Genomic DNA, 18,989 nt, shown 5'->3' with positions numbered 1-18,989 from the left:
AATGTTTTAAGGAGTTACATATTTTGTCATAAAATTTTGGAGCTCAAAAGTTTTTTTTTTAAGTTGTGATCTTAAGGGTTTTTGAAACTTCCATAAGTTATGGATATGAAAGTTTTTTTTTAAATTTTTTTTTTTTTTTGATTCAAAGTTTTTATGGAGTTACAAAATTTGGTGTTAACGTTTTAAAGAATTCCATAACTTGTTCTTAAGTTATGGAACATGGAAAGTTTCATCATAAAACACCATTAATTCCATAAGTTATGGAATCCAAAGGTTTTCAAGAATTACAAAACTTGCCCTCAAGTTTTGGAATTTGAGAAAAGTTTTTTATGAAAAAAAGAATTGAATTCTAAAACTCTTGGGTTCATAACTTAAACAATTAATTAAATGGTTTTAATTTTGAGTTTAATAATTGAAATTATGATGTTTTGTTGAATAGTTCAAATTAACTCTTATGGACTTTATTAATAGTTAATTAAAGCGTTTAATTAAAAGAGTATTATTAATCCATAAATATATGGTTTGAGTTTAATTAAATTAAAAGTCTAGTTTAATTAATAGATTAAACCACCAAGTATTTTAAATGTCTAAAATACACCCTTATACTATTATAATATTAAAAGTTTAATATATTATATGTATAAGAGCAAGTTGTCTTACCATTAGTAGGCCTCATTCACGAAGCCGGTCTATAAGGGGGGTATAAGGTTACTGCCTATAAAATGGCAGTTTAATGGGTGTCCACTCTCACTCACCGCTTCCTTGAGAGTTGGGTTTCAAAGTCTTGAGAAAGTTGGATGTTCAATCACTTTCTAAGTTACATAGTGAGTTCCTTTGGGACTACTATGATACAGACTATGACATGAACCTTAATGATCATATCTATTTGCTTGGTGCTGCTGAATCAACAATGATTTGGAACGATAGTGAAGCAAATTTGATTAGAAGATCAACTTCCCAAAAACTTTATAGACAGTGACAATGGTGACACTGGAAATCCAGAAAAAGCATTCTCTTCCCAATGGAAAGGGATTGGCCATAGTCAACCCGGTTGACCAAATGGTAAAGAGAAAGGCTAAGTCTGAGATAGTCCCATTACCAAAGGGTCCATATGTTTATTTTGCCAAAGGAAGGGGCGTTGATTGCAAAGCTGCCAAATTTACCTAAGGATGTTAAAGTCAATAAGTTTGACTCTACATCAGGTAGAGCCCATTATCTAACTCTGTTAAGTTCTATTCTGAGATCCTCATTACATGATGTGACTGGGTCACATGTTGATGTTTTAAGAATCAAAGAATAGAGAGAAATCTTAAAGGAAGTATATGTTGATTCTGATCGCGAAGGTGGATTTCGATCGCATCAGAATTTTGAGCAGTTGCTTAAGAAGTTATGATATATTGCTAAGGAATAGATAACAACAATTTTCCATGTGGATTGTAAGGATAAGTTTTTCCGCAAAGTTTTAAAATAAAAGAAAATTGTTTAATTTTGTTTATTTGAAGTATCCTTACAATGGCATTTGTGGAAAATTGTTGCTTATATGATTCCACTGACAACAATATTGGAAAATGGATTTGATTCTTTCATTTGTGGTAGTGTCTAAATTTACCAAATCAGGAAAGTTCCTCATCACCCAAGTTTCAATTGTACCGAAACTTGGAATGATGCAAGTTGAATAGTATGATGAATGAGAACTTTCAAGCATTGGAAAATCAAGACTAATTACTTGTTCACATGGATGTGTGAGTCAAGTGAAGGACTAAAGGGATCGAATACACATTCTTGTGCACTGGTCATGTCCACCACAAAGCTCGTTAAGACTATTTGATTTACTAAAGTTTAGTAAATATGGTTATACTTACAAGTTTAAGTATAATTCTGAAACATTGGAAAAGTCTCAATGTATGGCAGAACGAATGGGAAGAATCAAATTAGGCAGAAAGATAAAAGTTTTTCAAATCTGAAAAGATGGGAGAGTACTTTAGTATCATGTTTGTGATCATCTTAATGATTCAGAAATCATATCACAATTAGTCCTCTAAAGGTCTTCTTAGTGCATTCTTATGACTAAGAAGAGGAGTCATGAATTGTTGAAATGGTTAGATCAGGAAGATGAGTCATACTTCGTTCCAAAACAATTCTTAGAGTCATACTCCAAGATTGTAACTTGAGTGACATATCTTAAAGAAAGGTTTAAAACACTTGTCAAATGTAAGAGTAAAAGTGTCCTACTCTTGTACATTTGAAATTGGTAAGTTGTGATGTTTTGTATAAAACAAAGACCAACTAAGGCCAATTGTGTGAAGTGTTTGTCTTGATAAAGAATCCGCACTATCTCTTGAATATTTGGCAAGATAGTCTTATATGTCAAGAGGATTGTGGGAGTCTTAAAGATCCTAAAAAGAATTTCAAGAACTAATCAAGAATAAAACCTGAGGTTCTTCACTAGCACACGACTTGAGGTTTATAACCTATCGTGTTGACATATTCTGTGCCCATTCCAGTTAAAGTTGGCTTTGCATAGGAGTTCTGAAAGTTCTCAATTGGTTGCATAACAACTTGGAAGCAATGGCAGGCCCTGTACTGCCAGGTGGCAAGAAGTTAAGATTGCATAAGTTAAGTCCATATGAGTTTGGATTTGTCATTATCCTTGTCTTGTGACTATGTTTTGACGATTCACATGGATAAGAACACATACACCATAAAATCTAAGGGTCATAAGGTTTCTCTCCGATTCATGAAAATGATGGTGAGGAAACACTTCCACCAAGTAGATTTGAAGCAGATGGCAAAAGGTCTAAACAATCGAGACTATGATTACGGCATCCCTTTTCATAGTTCTGAAATTGTTTAGACACACATGCATGCTATCTAAGGAAAGGTGTATGTTTTTGATAAAGTTTTATCAAAGCATCTCATATCAGAAATCTGAACTTTGGTAAGAAAGTCAATAAAGTATTGATTTCTAGAAGTCCAGCTGATTTCTGAGTACATGTCAAATCTAGTGGGAGCATAAGTGTTATGCTAATAATCATCATGTAAGTGGGAGCATGATAATTATTGTTAGTGTTGCAAGTTAGCAATGTTAATTATAGAAAACAAAAGTTTCAATTCGTGAGGCTGTAGGGATTGAAAAAGTTGTTTTGCTATAATTATGGGAGAGGATATACTTCATTTCAGTTCTAAAGGCTTAGATTGAGACCTTAATTATCTTTACTCAAGAATATATATATGAATTTCATGTTGGATTGGTTCAACTTAAGGAAATTCTATATATTGCGTTCTCAAAATTTGACTCTAAAGGCTTAGATTGAGACCTTAATCATCTTTAGTCAAGAATATATATATAAATTTCATGTTGGATTGGTTCAACTTAAGGAAATTCTATATATTGCGTTCTCAAAATTCGATTATGATTACGACATCCCTCTTCATAGTCAAATTTTGAAAACATGGCAAATAAAAATATTGTAGCAAAAGACTGGTCTAGAATCATGTCTTTATGTGAGACATCATGAATCGTGTACCATTTGCTATGGGTATAGGATCGATTGCATGTGCTATAATATTTGTCATTTCTAAATTTTTCCAAATGCCCAGAGGCATTAAGAAGGGAAAAGGTCTAGAATTGGATATGACTAAAATGATTAAGCAATTGTCGAGGACAATCTGAGGTTTACCAAAGATTGGTTGCTCAGGGACAGTTGGAAGTATAGTGCTAATTTTGGAAGGACCATATTGACATATTCTGAAAAGAGGCATCTCTTATTCAGAAATGATAGTCAAAATGAGAATATGGAGTTGTCTCCATAGGTGGAAGTTATCTGTGTAAGATTAGAAAACTTAATGCAAGAAGCATGTCCAAAGCAATGTACTTTGAATATGAGACTTAGTTTCCATGGAGTTAATCTCCATTGGAATACCTTATAATGACTGTTGACAAGTCTTTGTGACTTTGTACATATTCATTACAGGAGGGTCAGTGCATATAAGTTTAAAATCTAAACAGATTTCGATAAATGATAGGAATTTGAAATTCTCACATTTTTCGATAAGGATTTGGGAGTGTGAAATTAGAATCATTGAAATTATGTTCAATTGGTTTATTTCACAAAGTAAGGATCATAGACAAACATAGAGTGCATACTTGGTGTATGGCGAAGCTATTGTTTAAGAAAAACATAGTGTACATGCTTGGAGCATGGGACAACTAGTGTTTTTAATTCAAGTATAAAGTTGATAAAACCGAAACAATGAATAATGAGTAATCAGTATGGTGATAAATAAAAGTGTTTATTTATATTCATAGGGTTTGATACCATATTTGATTCATTTATTATTGTGTTTCACTTTGCATGTTTTGACTTCCAGAATAACTAAGTCGCTCTTCCTGAATGATTAAGTTATTCAAACCATCCACAGTCGGTCATATGTTGGAAGTAGATATGAATCAAGATTGTCATGGGTTGGTTTGTAGAGGTCCAAGTTGGTGGAAAAAGTGGTGCTACAACACTCATGAGTGCTCATAAGTTCTGAGTATTGGATTCAACCCACGCTCATTTGAATCACTTCATGGATTTTATCACGCGTGATCATGAGACGATAATATCTTATATTCTTAAAACCTAGAGATATGAGTTGTTACTATGAGTTGGTTATACATTGATTGCACGAAAACGCATTGGTAACTCGATGTTATAAAACGTGCCTTTGTGTATGATTCAACAAGTAGTAGAACAAACCATATGAGTCGAAGTTTATCCATTCCTTTTACCTTCGGGATAAAAGCGATATCTGTGGGCCCCTCGATGATTTAGCGATGACACATGTGAGTGCTTGGCCAAGCGAGGACTGATTTGATTTGTTCAATCAGTCAGTCAACATAAATCGAAAATCGGGAAACAACAAATGGACAGAGAGAATGATTATAATCCATGTCTCAGTCCATATGATATCTAGAATGGAGGAATATATGATCCCTTATCTAATGGACAAGTCATTGACAAGGTCAGAGTTCGACAGCGGCTTTAAGAGCTACGATTGCCAGTTAGGTTTTGAAGTCATACTCAATAATAGTTTTAGACTTATCCAAGTGGGAGACTGTTGGATTAATGTCTAAGTCCATAACTATATTCGGTATGTACTTGACCCGACCCGGCATGGTCCATTTGGGTTGCACTTCACCGGCACAATTTATATGGATAGTCTTTTGAGAATAGTATATTTATGATTTATATTAATATATTATAAGTTCTAATATATTAATATGGAATCATATTATTTAATTAGTATTGATCAAGAATTAATTTAGAATTAATTAAGTGATCAAAAAGAACTAATTAAATATGGACTCTTATATATATAGAATGGGCCAAGTTCATTTAGGTGGGGCTAAGCTTTCATGGATGGTCCATGGAGCTTTTAACCCATGGATCCTATGTAAATGAAAGGTCATGGGTATTAGGGTTTACATGGATGTAACCCTAATCCTCCATAATATATAAAGGGGTCCTTGGCTCACAAAATTGACACAAGTGTGTGAAAATAAGAGTGGGCCGATTTTAGTGTGCATACATATTCTCTCAAGTTCTTCCAAGGTGTTTTGGTGATTTGTGATTCCATTTGAGGCTTCCACACTATTGGGGCTAAGCTCTTAAAGCTTGAAGACATCAAGTTACATCAAAAGGTATGTCATCTAACTAGAACTTTGTAGTATAGGTTCTTGATAATATGCTAGTTAGGATGAAACCTTGGAATAGTTAATATTTGCATGTATAATAGAGAAAACATAGATCCAAGGTTTATAGGGTTGCATGTACACCATAGGAGTGTTAGAATGCTCAAAACCCAACAGCGGTGCCTATGTCCGCCACGATGAGGATTACTGATGGCCGCCCGGTCAAGGCGGAAGCTCCTGCGGTGAAGAGCCGCACATTTCAGTTGACTACAGAGCAGGCCCGAGCAGCGCCAGACGTCGTGACTGGTATGTGATCTATACCTGTTTTTATTTATTTTATTGTTTATGCTCATATGGTTATGGTTTTGTATAGGGACCTTTTTGGTCAATGGTTTGTTGGCTCATATTCTTTTTTATTTGGGGCTACCCGATCCTTCGTATCTCTTGCGCTCAACAAGAAGTTTCAAGATGCTCCGGGGACTTTGGATTCCCCACTTGAGGTGGAGATTGCAGATGATGGTACCGTGAGCGCTGCGAGGGTATTTCGGAGGAGTGTCCTGAATATGTTCGGGGCGAGGTTTCTTATTGATATGGTTCCGATTCATTTGATAGGATTGAAGGTGATCATCGGATGGATTGGTTGGGGCCCAATGGGGCCATGATAGATTGTGAGCGTCAGCTAGTAAGGGTTCGAACCCCAAGTGGGGGAGAAATGGTTATCCATGGGGAGAGAGCCTCGCATGGGCTAACTCTCTGTTCGGTTGCGAGGGTTAGGAGATTTCTTCAACAGGGTTGTTCTGGGATCTTGGCTTATATATCAGATACGAGGGTGAAGGTCACGTCAGAGATGAGCACTGTACCTATTGTGCGGGATTTTCCGGATGTATTTCCAGAGGAGTTGCCTGGGGTGCCTCCCGAGAGGCAAGTGGAGTTTCGTATTGATTTGGTGTCTGGTTCGGCTCCGATAGCCAAGGCGCGGTACTGTCTAGCTCCGCCTGAAATGCAGGAGTTGTCTACACAGCTTCAGAAGCTGTTAGACTGGGGATTCATTCGTCCGAGCAGTTCCCCGTGGGGAGCACCGATCCTGTTCGTGAAAAAGAAGGATGGGTCACATAGGATGTGTATTGACTATCAGGAGATGAACAAGCTAACAGTGAAGAACCTTTATCCACTTCCAAGGATTGATGATTTATTCGATCAACTTTAGGGTGCATCTTGGTTTTCCAAGATTGATCTTCGGTCAGGGTATCATCAGATGAGACTCAGGGATGAAGACATACCGAAGACGTCATTCAGAACTCGTTATGGTCATAACGAGTTTGTGGTGCTGCCATTTGGGCTTACCAATGCTCCAGCAGCCTTCATGGATATCATGAACCGTGTTTGCAGACCGATGTTGGATCGGTCTATGATCGTTTTCATTGATGATATTTTGGTCTATTCTAAGATCAATGAGCAGCACGAGCATCGTTTGAGAGAGGTGATGGAGACCTTGAGGAATGAGAGGATGTATGCCAAGTTCTCCAAATGTGAGTTTTGGTTGCGTGAAGTGCACTTTCTGGGGCACAACATCAACCAAGAGGGTAATTTGGTAGACCCGACCAAGATTGAGGCGGTAATGCGTTGGGAGGTTCCGAAGAACTTATCCGAGATCCGGAGTTTCTTGGGGCTAGCGGGGTACAATCAGAGATTCATCCAGGATTTTTCGAAAATTGTCGTACCTTTGATTTGTTTCACCAAGAAGAGTGTGACCTTTTGGTTGGGTCCAGATTAACAATTGGCTTTCGAGACTTTGAGGCAGAAATTATGTGAGGCCCCGATTCTAGCACTACCCAAGGGATTTGATGATTTTGTGTTGTATTATGACGCTTCTAGTTTAGGTTTGGGAGCTGTTTTGATGCATAGGGGGCATGTGATTGCTTATGCCTCGAGGAAGCTGAAGCCTCATGAGGCGAATTATCCCACTCATGATTTGGAATTGGGGGCGGTGGTATTTTCCTTTAAGATTTGGAGGCATTATTTATATGGGGTTTGATGCACCATTTTCACTGATCACAAGAGTTTGAAATATTTTACGGATCAGCAGAATTTGAATATGAGGCAGAGGAGATGGTTAGATGTGGTAAAAGATTATGACTATGAGATTTTGTACCATCCCGGGAAGGCCAATGTGGTGGCCGATGCTTTGATCCGTAAGACGACAAGTGCTCTGATTCGAGATGTCTGCTTGAGGATGACAGTGATTTCACCTTTATTGGATATGATTAAGGAGGCACAGGTGGTGGGTTTGAAAAGGGAGAACTGTAAGATTGAGCGGATTCGGGGGTAAATTCCATTGTTTGTTCGAGATAGCTGGGGGTTATTGACTTAGTGTGGCAGAGTTTGGGTTCCGACATTCGGGGGTGTGAGGCAAAGGATCATAGAGCAGGCGCACAAGTCCAAGTTTTCTATACACCTGGGGGCCACAAAGATGTACCGAGACCTGAGATTGAGCTATTGGTGGCCCTGGATGAAGCGGGGGGTTGCGTGGTTTGTTGAGCGGTGTTTGACCCGCCGGAAGGTCAAAGCCGAACATCAGAGGCCTCATAGAAAGGTTCAGCTACTACCTATTCCCATGTGGAAATGGGAAGAGATCATCGTGGCTTTTATCACGAAGTTACCTAGGACGGCGCAGGGTGTGGATTCCATTTGGGTTATTGTAGACAGGTAGACTAAGAGTGCACATTTTATTCCAATTTCTGAGAGTATCTTCACCGAGAAATTAGCAGATATTTATGTGCGGGAGGTGGTGGCCAGGCACGAGGTGCCGGTATCTGTGGTCTCGGACCGTGATGTTCGTTTCACCTCCAGGTTCTGGAGTAAGTTCCATGAGGAGTTGGGTACTCAATTGCATTTCAGCACTGCTTACCACCCCCAGACCGATGGTCAGAGTGAGCGGATGCTTCAGAAGCTCGAGGATATGCTTCGGGCTTGTGTATTGGACTTCGGAGGGATTAGGGATACTTACCTTCCACTAGCAGAGTTCTCATACAACAATAGTTATCATGCCAGTACTGACCGACCCCCGTTTGAGATGTTGTATGGTCGGAAGTGTAGGACTCCAGTTTGCTGGGGTGAGGTTGGGTATCGAGTCATGGGAAGCACCGAGGTGGTGCTTAAGACCACTGGGTTGATTCAGCAGGTGCGGGATAGACTGAGGGTTGCGAAGAGCCGTCAGAAGAGCTATGCTGACTGGCGTCGACCAGATCTTGAGTTCCAAGTAGGCGATTTTGTGTTGCTAAAGGTGCCACCTTGGAAGGGTGTCATTCGGTTTCGGAAGAGGGGCAAGCTGGGGCCCGATACATTGGACCATTTAGGATTTTTGCCCGAGTTGGCAGGGTTGCTTATTGTCACACCCCGCTAAAGCGGAAACGCAAGGTATGACAGCGACAAAGGTTTCATTGCAAAAGATAAAGATACATCACCATAGCAATATTTAAAAGTTTACAACCCATAGCTTAAACAAAACAAAGTACAAGTTTTCCAAAATGACATTGTTCAAAATATAACTTCATAAAATAACTTCCACACGATGCAGCATGCTCTATGATGATGAATCTCTATATCCACTTACTAATTATTTCCTGAAAAAGCATGTAAAACGAGCGTCAACTATGAAAATAGTTGGTGAGTTCACAGGTTTATAAAATCAAGATTTGGTATAAGACTTTTCATAAATACAAGTACATTGCTTTAATGAGAACAAAGTTCATTGCTATAGTGAGAAACAAAGTTGATTGCTAAAATTGATAAACGAGTTTATTGTCATAATAGATAACAAGTTTATTGCTATAATGTGTAACGAGTTTGTATGTGTATGAGCAAACAATAAGTCTCAACCAAACCTATGACTGAAGCCCTATCAAGATCTATGCTTATCGTTCCATAGATGAATATGGTATCATGCACTCCAGCAATAGGGTGAGTGAGGAGTTGTCAATTCCTAATAGCGCTATCCATAATGACCATTGGCTCAAAGAGTTAATGGTTAGAGATAAGGGAAGGGCCTTAGTACGATAAGTTCTCATGTTCCGTGTTGCATAGACATACATAGAGAGACATAGCAATAAAATAGCAATCATGTTTGATACAAATCAAGTTAAATAAAACATTAAAATAATAGTTTTTCGGGACATGCTTTTCCACCCCAAAACATAAAAACTGAAAATAGGGGAGTGCGTGAATACTCACAATATGCAAAATATAGCAACCAAGTTTATACGAGTCAAATAAATACAACGAACATAAATAGTTTAGGACATGCTTTTCCACCCCAAAACGTAAAAACCGAAAATAGGGGAGTGGTGAATACTCACAATATGCAAAATATAGCAACCAAGTTTATACGAGTCAAATAAATACAACGAACATAAATAGTTTAGGACATGCTTTTCCACCCCAAAACGTAAAAACCGAAAATAGGGGAGTGGTGAATACTCACAATATGCAAAATATAGCAACCAAGTTTATACGAGTCAAATAAATACAACGAACATAAATAGTTTAGGACATGCTTTTCCACCCCAAAACGTAAAAACCGAAAATAGGGGAGTGGTGAATACTCACAATATGCAAAATATAGCAACCAAGTTTATACGAGTCAAATAAATACAACGAACATAAATAGTTTAGGACATGCTTTTCCACCCCAAAACGTAAAAACCGAAAATAGGGGAGTGGTGAATACTCACAATATGCAAAATATAGCAACCAAGTTTATACGAGTCAAATAAATACAACGAACATAAATAGTTTAGGACATGCTTTTCCACCCCAAAACGTAAAAACCGAAAATAGGGGAGTGGTGAATACTCACAATGTTTCGAGTAGGTACAAGTGGTACTTCGGAATGCACCAACGTCTTACTACCGGGATCCTACGATATCAAACACACACTAGTGAGTTTCCATGTCGAAATCTAATGCTAATATACTAAATTCTACATATAGTGAAATGGCAATTTATGTTTTAGTATTTGATTTTATATTAATTGGTTACACTTTTTCTGAAATAATGAAATTCTACAAATCGTGCGATTAATTACAACATTGAAATATAAATTTTCCAAATTTTTAAGTCCTTATTACAACATAAATTCACGGAAATAGCATTCAAAGGATAAAAATTCTCAAACTTTTTATTTAACTGTTATTACACAATACTAAGCTGGGAAAATTATAAAAATGGATTTCCAAGCTGTTTAATTATATTTTATGATTTTTGAGCATTTATTCCAATAAGAATTGAAATAAATAGAAAACAGTTTCCAAAATTACCCAAACTTTTTATTTAACTGTTATTATACATAAATAGGCTGAGAAAAATATAAAAGATATTTTTCAGTGGGTATTTCTATTTTTCCTTGTTTTATTCCTTTAAATAATCTTTAATTGAAGAAATAATATTAAACAGTTAAAATAAATTACCAAAAATTTTTGTAACATCATTTACAGTATAAATAACCTGAGAAAAAAATATCAAAAGTGGTCTTCATATTATATAATCCGATTTTGGGTATTTATGTGTATTTAAGTGTAATTAACTTTAGAAATTAAGAGAAAAATAGTTTACAGTGGAGAAAAATCCTTAAAATTTTTATGTAACCTCCTACCGTAAAACATGATGTTTTGGTAAATTTTCATGAATTTTGGATAATCAGAACTATTTGTCCTATTTTTAAATCATTATAATTACCAAAAATTGGGAAAAATAGCAAGGCATGATGAAAAATGTTGAAATTATTTTTCTGAGTCATCCATCACAGGTAAGGTATGCGAAAATTGTTAGATAAAATTTTCACACTCTCCAAAGTGGTTTTGTGATTTATTATATCCTAACAAAAAGAAAATTGGAAATCATACCAAACAGCAACAAAAATTGATGAAATTTAGTGAGGGGTCATTATCCATCATAAGGGTCATTCATGAATTTGTTCCGGATTTATTGACCTCTGGAAGTATTTTATGTGATTTATGCCCTTGGTTTCTAGCAATAATTTTAGTAAATCAAAGAAATAATAAAAGCTTTTGGTATTTTAGAGATTATCACATGCATGTGAGGGCTTTCAAAAGGAAAAATGTTCGAAATTTATTCAGAAGGGAAATAGGGGTATTGAACCCAAACAAGATAAGAAATGTTGCATGCAATGGTGCATGAGATGTAAATGTGGCTGAAGTTCATGAATTTGTGAAGCACATTCTGTGGGGATTTAAGCCCCGAAATTTCAGCCATCATTCACTGGATATGTTAAGTTTCTAAAGTATTTTTCCCCAGATTTATGGTTGGGTTTAAGGCCATTGATCATGCAAGGCAAAAATGGTGATCATAGAAAAAGAGCTGTTTGCGCAACCATTTTGTAAAAATTTCCAAAATTCGGATATTTAATATTTTACAGTAAGACCAGTTGGGTTTGAAAGTTAACTCATGGAGCTATCCAATGCAAAAAGAATATCATGATTTGGTTAAGGAATGACCGAGATATGGTCGTTCAAAGCTGAATAAAGTAATATGGCAGATTGCATGTTTGCTTTGAGTGCATCCTTAGGACATTTTGACAAGAACATCATGCATGCCTTTGATAAGGTCCGATTTCTAGCACATGCATGGAGTGAATGAGCATCCAAGATGTACTAGAAATGGTTTAAATGCTTTTGACCATGCAAGAACACAAAAGAAATGGAGAAGAAGATGTAATACTTGTTTTTGAAGTCACATGAACATATGTGCATCATTTTCACTCCTTGCATGGGTTTGATCCCGGATTTTCACCATTTCAAACACATGCATTGTGTTATGGTGAGAATCTACAAACCACAAGGGAAAAATAAAGATTTCTAGCCATGGAAAGTCATAGAATCCGAAAAGAAGAGAAAACTAAGAAGAAGAGGTAGTAGAATCATGAAATTATGGAAGAAGATGTTGTTGTTTACCTTGGTTTTGATCTTGAGGGAAGTAAGAACACATTCAAAGTCTTCAAAATCTCGAAATTTGGCAGAGAAATGAGAGAAATTTCGTGAGTTAGAGAGAGAGAGGAAGAGAGTTTGTGTGTTAGGAGGGTGGAGTGTGAGAGAGTGAAGAGAGAAGAGGTAGAGTGAAGGTTTAAGTCTAATGATTGAGATTTGGGAAGAGAGAGTGCATGGGGAGGGGAGAATGGCTGGCTCTATCATGCATTAGGCCTCCTCTCTCCTAATTTCAAATTTTATAAAATTCCCTCCAATAATTTTATAAAAACCCTAATTTTTATAAAAATATTTATTAAGCAATTCTTGATTTATTTGTAAAAAATATTGTTTTTAACTAATAAATTATGATTATTGCATGATAATTTAATTTCTATTTCAATGATTATAATCCATAATTTGATTAATAAAAATTTGATATTAGAAAGTTTATAGCCAAATTTTATAAAGTTTTTAAGCTTTATGATTTATAAATTTGGATTTTTAGCTCTCTTAGGGTTTTTGGAATATTGTTTGATATTCATCATCATAATGAAGTATAATTAGAATATTTTAATTTATTTTTAGGGTTTTATACCCTTTTTCAATTATAACAAAGCTTGAAAGTTTCATTCAAATTATAGCATTGGCATTTCCTATTGTAGTTAAGCAACTTACTAGAATCGTAAGTGTCAAGTATATTAGTCCTAGGTCTTAGATGGATCCTAGTTTATGTAAGATTTTGACCTAATTTATACTACTAGGCCATGGCATGATGTGCATGAATGGTTATTATAAAGATGCATGAGTCCGAGAATGACCTGAATTGATAGTTGTCACAGTATCCCCCACTTAAAAAGAATTTCGTCCCGAAATTCATTCTATGTCATCGCTTGTCATCATATGGGAAAAGTTGTGGATACTTTTCCTTCATGAAGTCCTCACGCTCCCAGGTGTACTCCGATCCGCGTTTTGAGTTCCATCGAACTTTCACAATCGGGATCTTACTCCGCTTAAGTTGTTTTACCTCCCTGCCAAGGATTTCTATCGGTTCCTCAACGAAGTTTAGCTTATCATTGATCTTAATTTCCTCCAGGGGTACTATCAATGTTTCGTTGGCTAGACATTTCTTAAGATTGGAAACGTGGAATGTGTCATGAATGACGCTTAACTCTTGGGGCAACTGGAGTTTATAAGCTACCGGACCAATCCTTTCAATGACTTCAAAGGGTCTAACATATCTCGGGCTTAGTTTTCCTTTCTTACCAAAACGCACAAGCCCTTTCCAAGGCGACACTTTTAAAAGTACCTTGTCTCCTACTTGGAATTCTAATGCTTTTCGACGATTATCCGCATAACTTTTCTGACGATCTCTAGCAGCTTTAAGCCTATCCTTGATGATAGCAATCTTGTCAGATGTTTCCTGGATAAGTTCGACTTTAGTCAACTGTCTGTCTCCGATTTCTGTCCAGCATAAGGGTGAACGACACTTGCGTCCATACAATGCTTCATATGGAGCACATTGGATACTCGTGTGGTAACTGTTATTGTAGGAAAACTCAATTAGAGGCAAATGAGTATCCCAATTTCCTTTGAACTCAATGACATACGCTCGAAGCATGTCTTCCAATGTTTGTATTGTTCTCTCTGTTTGCCCATCTGTCTGAGGGTGGTAAGCTGTGCTCAAATCTATCTTGGTTCCTAGTGCCTTCTGTAACATCCAATGTCCGCTCTATTTTTGGATAATCAATCCATCCCTACTATCACATCAAAACTACCTAGCTCTATAGGAATTAGGTCAATGCTAAAGAGTTTATCAACTAAATTCAGAGTATAACCAGGAATTATATCATTAGCCCTAATTTCATACCCATCAGCAAGTTCAATAGTATGAGTATTCCTCATCTTTCTTGATTTCAAGTCGAGTACCGGTCTAAATGTTAAAGAAACGAAACTCCTATCTGCTCCCGCATCGAATATTACTGATGCAAAATGATTGTTCAGGAGAAACGTACCTGTTATCACTTCAGGGTTCTGACGAGCTTCTTCTGCACCAATCACAAAGGCTACACCTCTTGGCCGCCCACCTTGATTTCCTTGGAAATTTTGCCTAGCTTGGCCTTGTCCATTGTTACCAGGCCCCTTGTTCAGTTTGGGACAAGCACTACGCAGATGATCAGTACTCCCGCACTCGTAACATGCCCTTTTTCCATCCTTATTCAGCTTACAATACTTCGGGTAATGGCCTGTCTGTTTACAGTTTTGGCACATTGGGCAAGCTCCCTTGTGATGGAAGTTACACTTATTGCACTTCGGAAGCGGCCCTGAGTACTGCTTTCGTTCCTGCACTTCCCGTTCTTGAGTTTTCACTGATTCTTGCTCCTGGGCTCTTACCATAAAGTTTCTTGAGACTTTCTGCTTCCTCCCTGACTTGCCTCCATACTTCTTCTCTCCCTGATCTGCTGGCTTCCTCTTGCTACTAGAGCTTTCCTTTGTTGATGCTTCCATCCTTATCACATCATTGGTTAGTCGATTTGCTAGGCTTACTGCACTTTGAATAGTAGTTGGGTTTGCTGAGGTAACCATTCCCCGAATCTCTAGTGCCAGACCCCAGATGTAACGATCTATCCGTTTCTCCTCAGGAGTAACCATGTGAGGTACCAGTTTTGCTAGTTCATGAAATCGGACTGTGTACTTCTCTATTTGTGTTCCAACCATAGAATGGTTCCAGAATTCAGATTCAAGCTTCTGAAGTTCATCCTTGGGACAATACTCCTCTATCAGCAGCTTCTTTAGGTCTTCCCAAGTTAGCTGATATGCCGCTGTACGGCCTCGGGTTTGCACTAGAGTATTCCACCAGGTTAATGCCCTATCTTGGAATAGGCAAGATGCATACTCAACTTTGTTGCGCTCTAGGCATTTGCTAATGTGAAGGACCGACTCCATGCTGTCAATCCATTTCAGCAACCCGACCGCACTTTCCTTTCCATGGAACTCCTTAGGTTTACAGGCCATAAAGGACTTGTAGTTGCATTCTCTTTCATTGTTTCCCCGGTTTCCTCCACTACTTCCTTGGTTAGCATTAAGTCCCGCAGTTACTTGAGTGACAATGTTTGGGATTGCTGCCATGAGTTGTTGTGCTACCACTTGAGCAACATCGGGTGTTTCGTTCTGTGGGCGCCCGCGATTAGGCCTTCCTGACATGGTTCTAAGACACAAGAGAAGAAATACGTATAAATACATAAAATAATGTATAATATTTAGTTCACTACTATTTTGAAAACCGCAAGTGTTGTCAAATTAATGGTTTGCATTAATACTAGGCATATAGATTTTAGAAAGGAAAGAAAAGAAAAATCTTTTTATTCAACTATTGACTAAATAAGTTCTAGGGTTTGACCTCATAGTAAAAGTTTTCAAACATAAAATAAACTTCTTCATTACCATTTGAAATAGTCTTAAAACCAAAACAATACATCAATCCCAAAATAAAGTTTTAATGTCTTTCCCCAAAAGATACCCAACATGGGTTTTCATTTCATGACACAATAAAATACTAAAATCAGAACCAAGTACGAATCGCTATCCCAACAAGAAACATCCACACCACAATCAGTAACAGCCCTCCAAACACATAACATGCGGTCATCGCACGACCTGCCACTCGTCTAGCAGCACTAGCAGTGTCAGCAGTCTCCATCGAATGCTGAAACAGGATTTCCATCCTTGTTAACACTTCATCCAAAACTTCCCGATGCTCAGCTATCACAGCAAGACTGTGATGTAGGCCCGCTGCCATCGAATGCATCCTCCGGGACTCCTCCGGGGTCATACCTGACCGCCTGACAGGTATCCCTATAACTCGCTGAGGTGGGGGTGCTCTTGGTCCTGCCATGCTGGGTCCTACCTGACTGGTTCCTGCCGTGCCAAGTCCTGCTGTACTGGTTGCTATCCTTCCCGGGAAAGGGACACTCTTCCTTGCTGTCCTCCGAATACGAAGCCCATAAAGTGGTGGCTGTGGCAACACTGATGTAGGTGATGCCTCGCGTCGTTGACTCGGGGCGTTGTCATTGCTGATCTCCACCGAGTTCCCTGTATCTTCCGTATCCTCTGATGGGTCTTCTTCTACCAAGGCGGGGGGATTACGTCGAGGGATAATAGTGACGTAGCCGGACTCATCGGCTGAGGCGGCAGCGTGGGAAGATGACGATGTTGACATAGTGGACTGAGACATAATTTCAATGAGATATGAAATAAATAACAATGTATACCTATAATATGCAATGCTTACACACACCAAAATTAACCTTTTTGAATTTTTGAAATAAAGTTTTCTCAAATATTTTTGTTGAACATATTCCCATTATAATTAGCTCAAGCTTTGTATAAATCTTTCCTTAATTAAACATAGGTGATCAGGCTATGTTTAATCGAGGTCCAATAATACAACTCCCGACCTAATTATACTAGTAATATGTTTGATGTAAAAAGAATTTCTTTGTAAGTTTTAGTTATAGGTTGTGTTTTCTTAAAAAAAAAACCGATGTTCTCTATAACTTTAGCTCTGATACCATTTCTGTCACACCCCGCTAAAGCGGAAACGCAAGGTATGACAGCGACAAAGGTTTCATTGCAAAAGATAAAGATACATCACCATAGCAATATTTAAAAGTTTACAACCCATAGCTTAAACAAAACAAAGTACAAGTTTTCCAAAATGACATTGTTCAAAATATAACTTCATAAAATAACTTCCACACGATGCAGCATGCTCTATGATGATGAATCTCTATATCCACTTACTAATTATTTCCTGAAAAAGCATGTAAAACGAGCGTCAACTATGAAAATAGTTGGTGAGTTCACAGGTTTATAAAATCAAGATTTGGTATAAGACTTTTCATAAATACAAGTACATTGCTTTAATGAGAACAAAGTTCATTGCTATAATGAGAAACAAAGTTGATTGTAAAATTGATAAACGAGTTTATTGCCATAATAGATAACAAGTTTATTGCTATAATGTGTAACGAGTTTGTATGTGTATGAGCAAACAATGAGTCTCAACCAAACCTATGACTGAAGCCCTATCAAGATCTATGCTTATCGTTCCATAGATGAATATGGTATCATGCACTCCAGCAATAGGGCGAGTGAGGAGTTGTCAATTCCTAATAGCGCTATCCATAATGACCATTGGCTCTAAGAGTTAATGGTTAGAGATAAGGGAAGGGCCTTAGTACGATAAGTTCTCATGTTCCGTGTTGCATAGACATACATAGAGAGACATAGCAATAAAATAGCAATCATGTTTGATACAAATCAAGTTAAATACAACATTAAAATAATAGTTTTTCGGGACATGCTTTTCCACCCCAAAACATAAAAACTGAAAATAGGGGAGTGCGTGAATACTCACAATATGCAAAATATAGCAACCAAGTTTATACTAGTCAAATAAATACAACGAACATAAATAGTTTAGGACATGCTTTTCCACCCCAAAACGTAAAAACCGAAAATAGGGGAGTGGTGAATACTCACAATATGCAAAATATAGCAACAAAGTTTATACGAGTCAAATAAATACAACGAACATAAATAGTTTAGGACATGCTTTTCCACCCCAAAACGTAAAAACCGAAAATAGGGGAGTGGTGAATACTCACAATATGCAAAATATAGCAACCAAGTTTATACGAGTCAAATAAATACAACGAACATAAATAGTTTAGGACATGCTTTTCCACCCCAAAACGTAAAAACCGAAAATAGGGGAGTGGTGAATACTCACAATATGCAAAATATAGCAACCAAGTTTATACGAGTCAAATAAATACAACGAACATAAATAGTTTAGGACATGCTTTTCCACCCCAAAACGTAAAAACCGAAAATAGGGGAGTGGTGAATACTCACAATATGCAAAATATAGCAACCAAGTTTATACGAGTCAAATAAATACAACGAACATAAATAGTTTAGGACATGCTTTTCCACCCCAAAACGTAAAAACCGAAAATAGGGGAGTGGTGAATACTCACAATGTTTCGAGTAGGTACAAGTGGTACTTCGGAATGCACCAACGTCTTACTACCGGGATCCTACGACATCAAACACACACTAGTGAGTTTCCATGTCGAAATCTAATGCTAATATACTAAATTCTACATATAGTGAAATGCCAATTTATGTTTTAGTATTTGATTTTATATTAATTGGTTACACTTTTTCTGAAATAATGAAATTCTACAAATCGTGCGATTAATTACAACATTGGAATATAAATTTTCCAAATTTTTAAGTCCTTATTACAACATAAATTCACGGAAATA

The sequence above is a fragment of the Lactuca virosa genome, chromosome 1, assembly GCF_052849685.1.
Source record: "Lactuca virosa cultivar CGN04683 chromosome 1, Lactuca_virosa_CGN04683_v6, whole genome shotgun sequence".
NCBI lineage: Eukaryota > Viridiplantae > Streptophyta > Magnoliopsida > Asterales > Asteraceae > Lactuca > Lactuca virosa.
Note: the sequence above shows the minus strand (reverse complement) of the source record.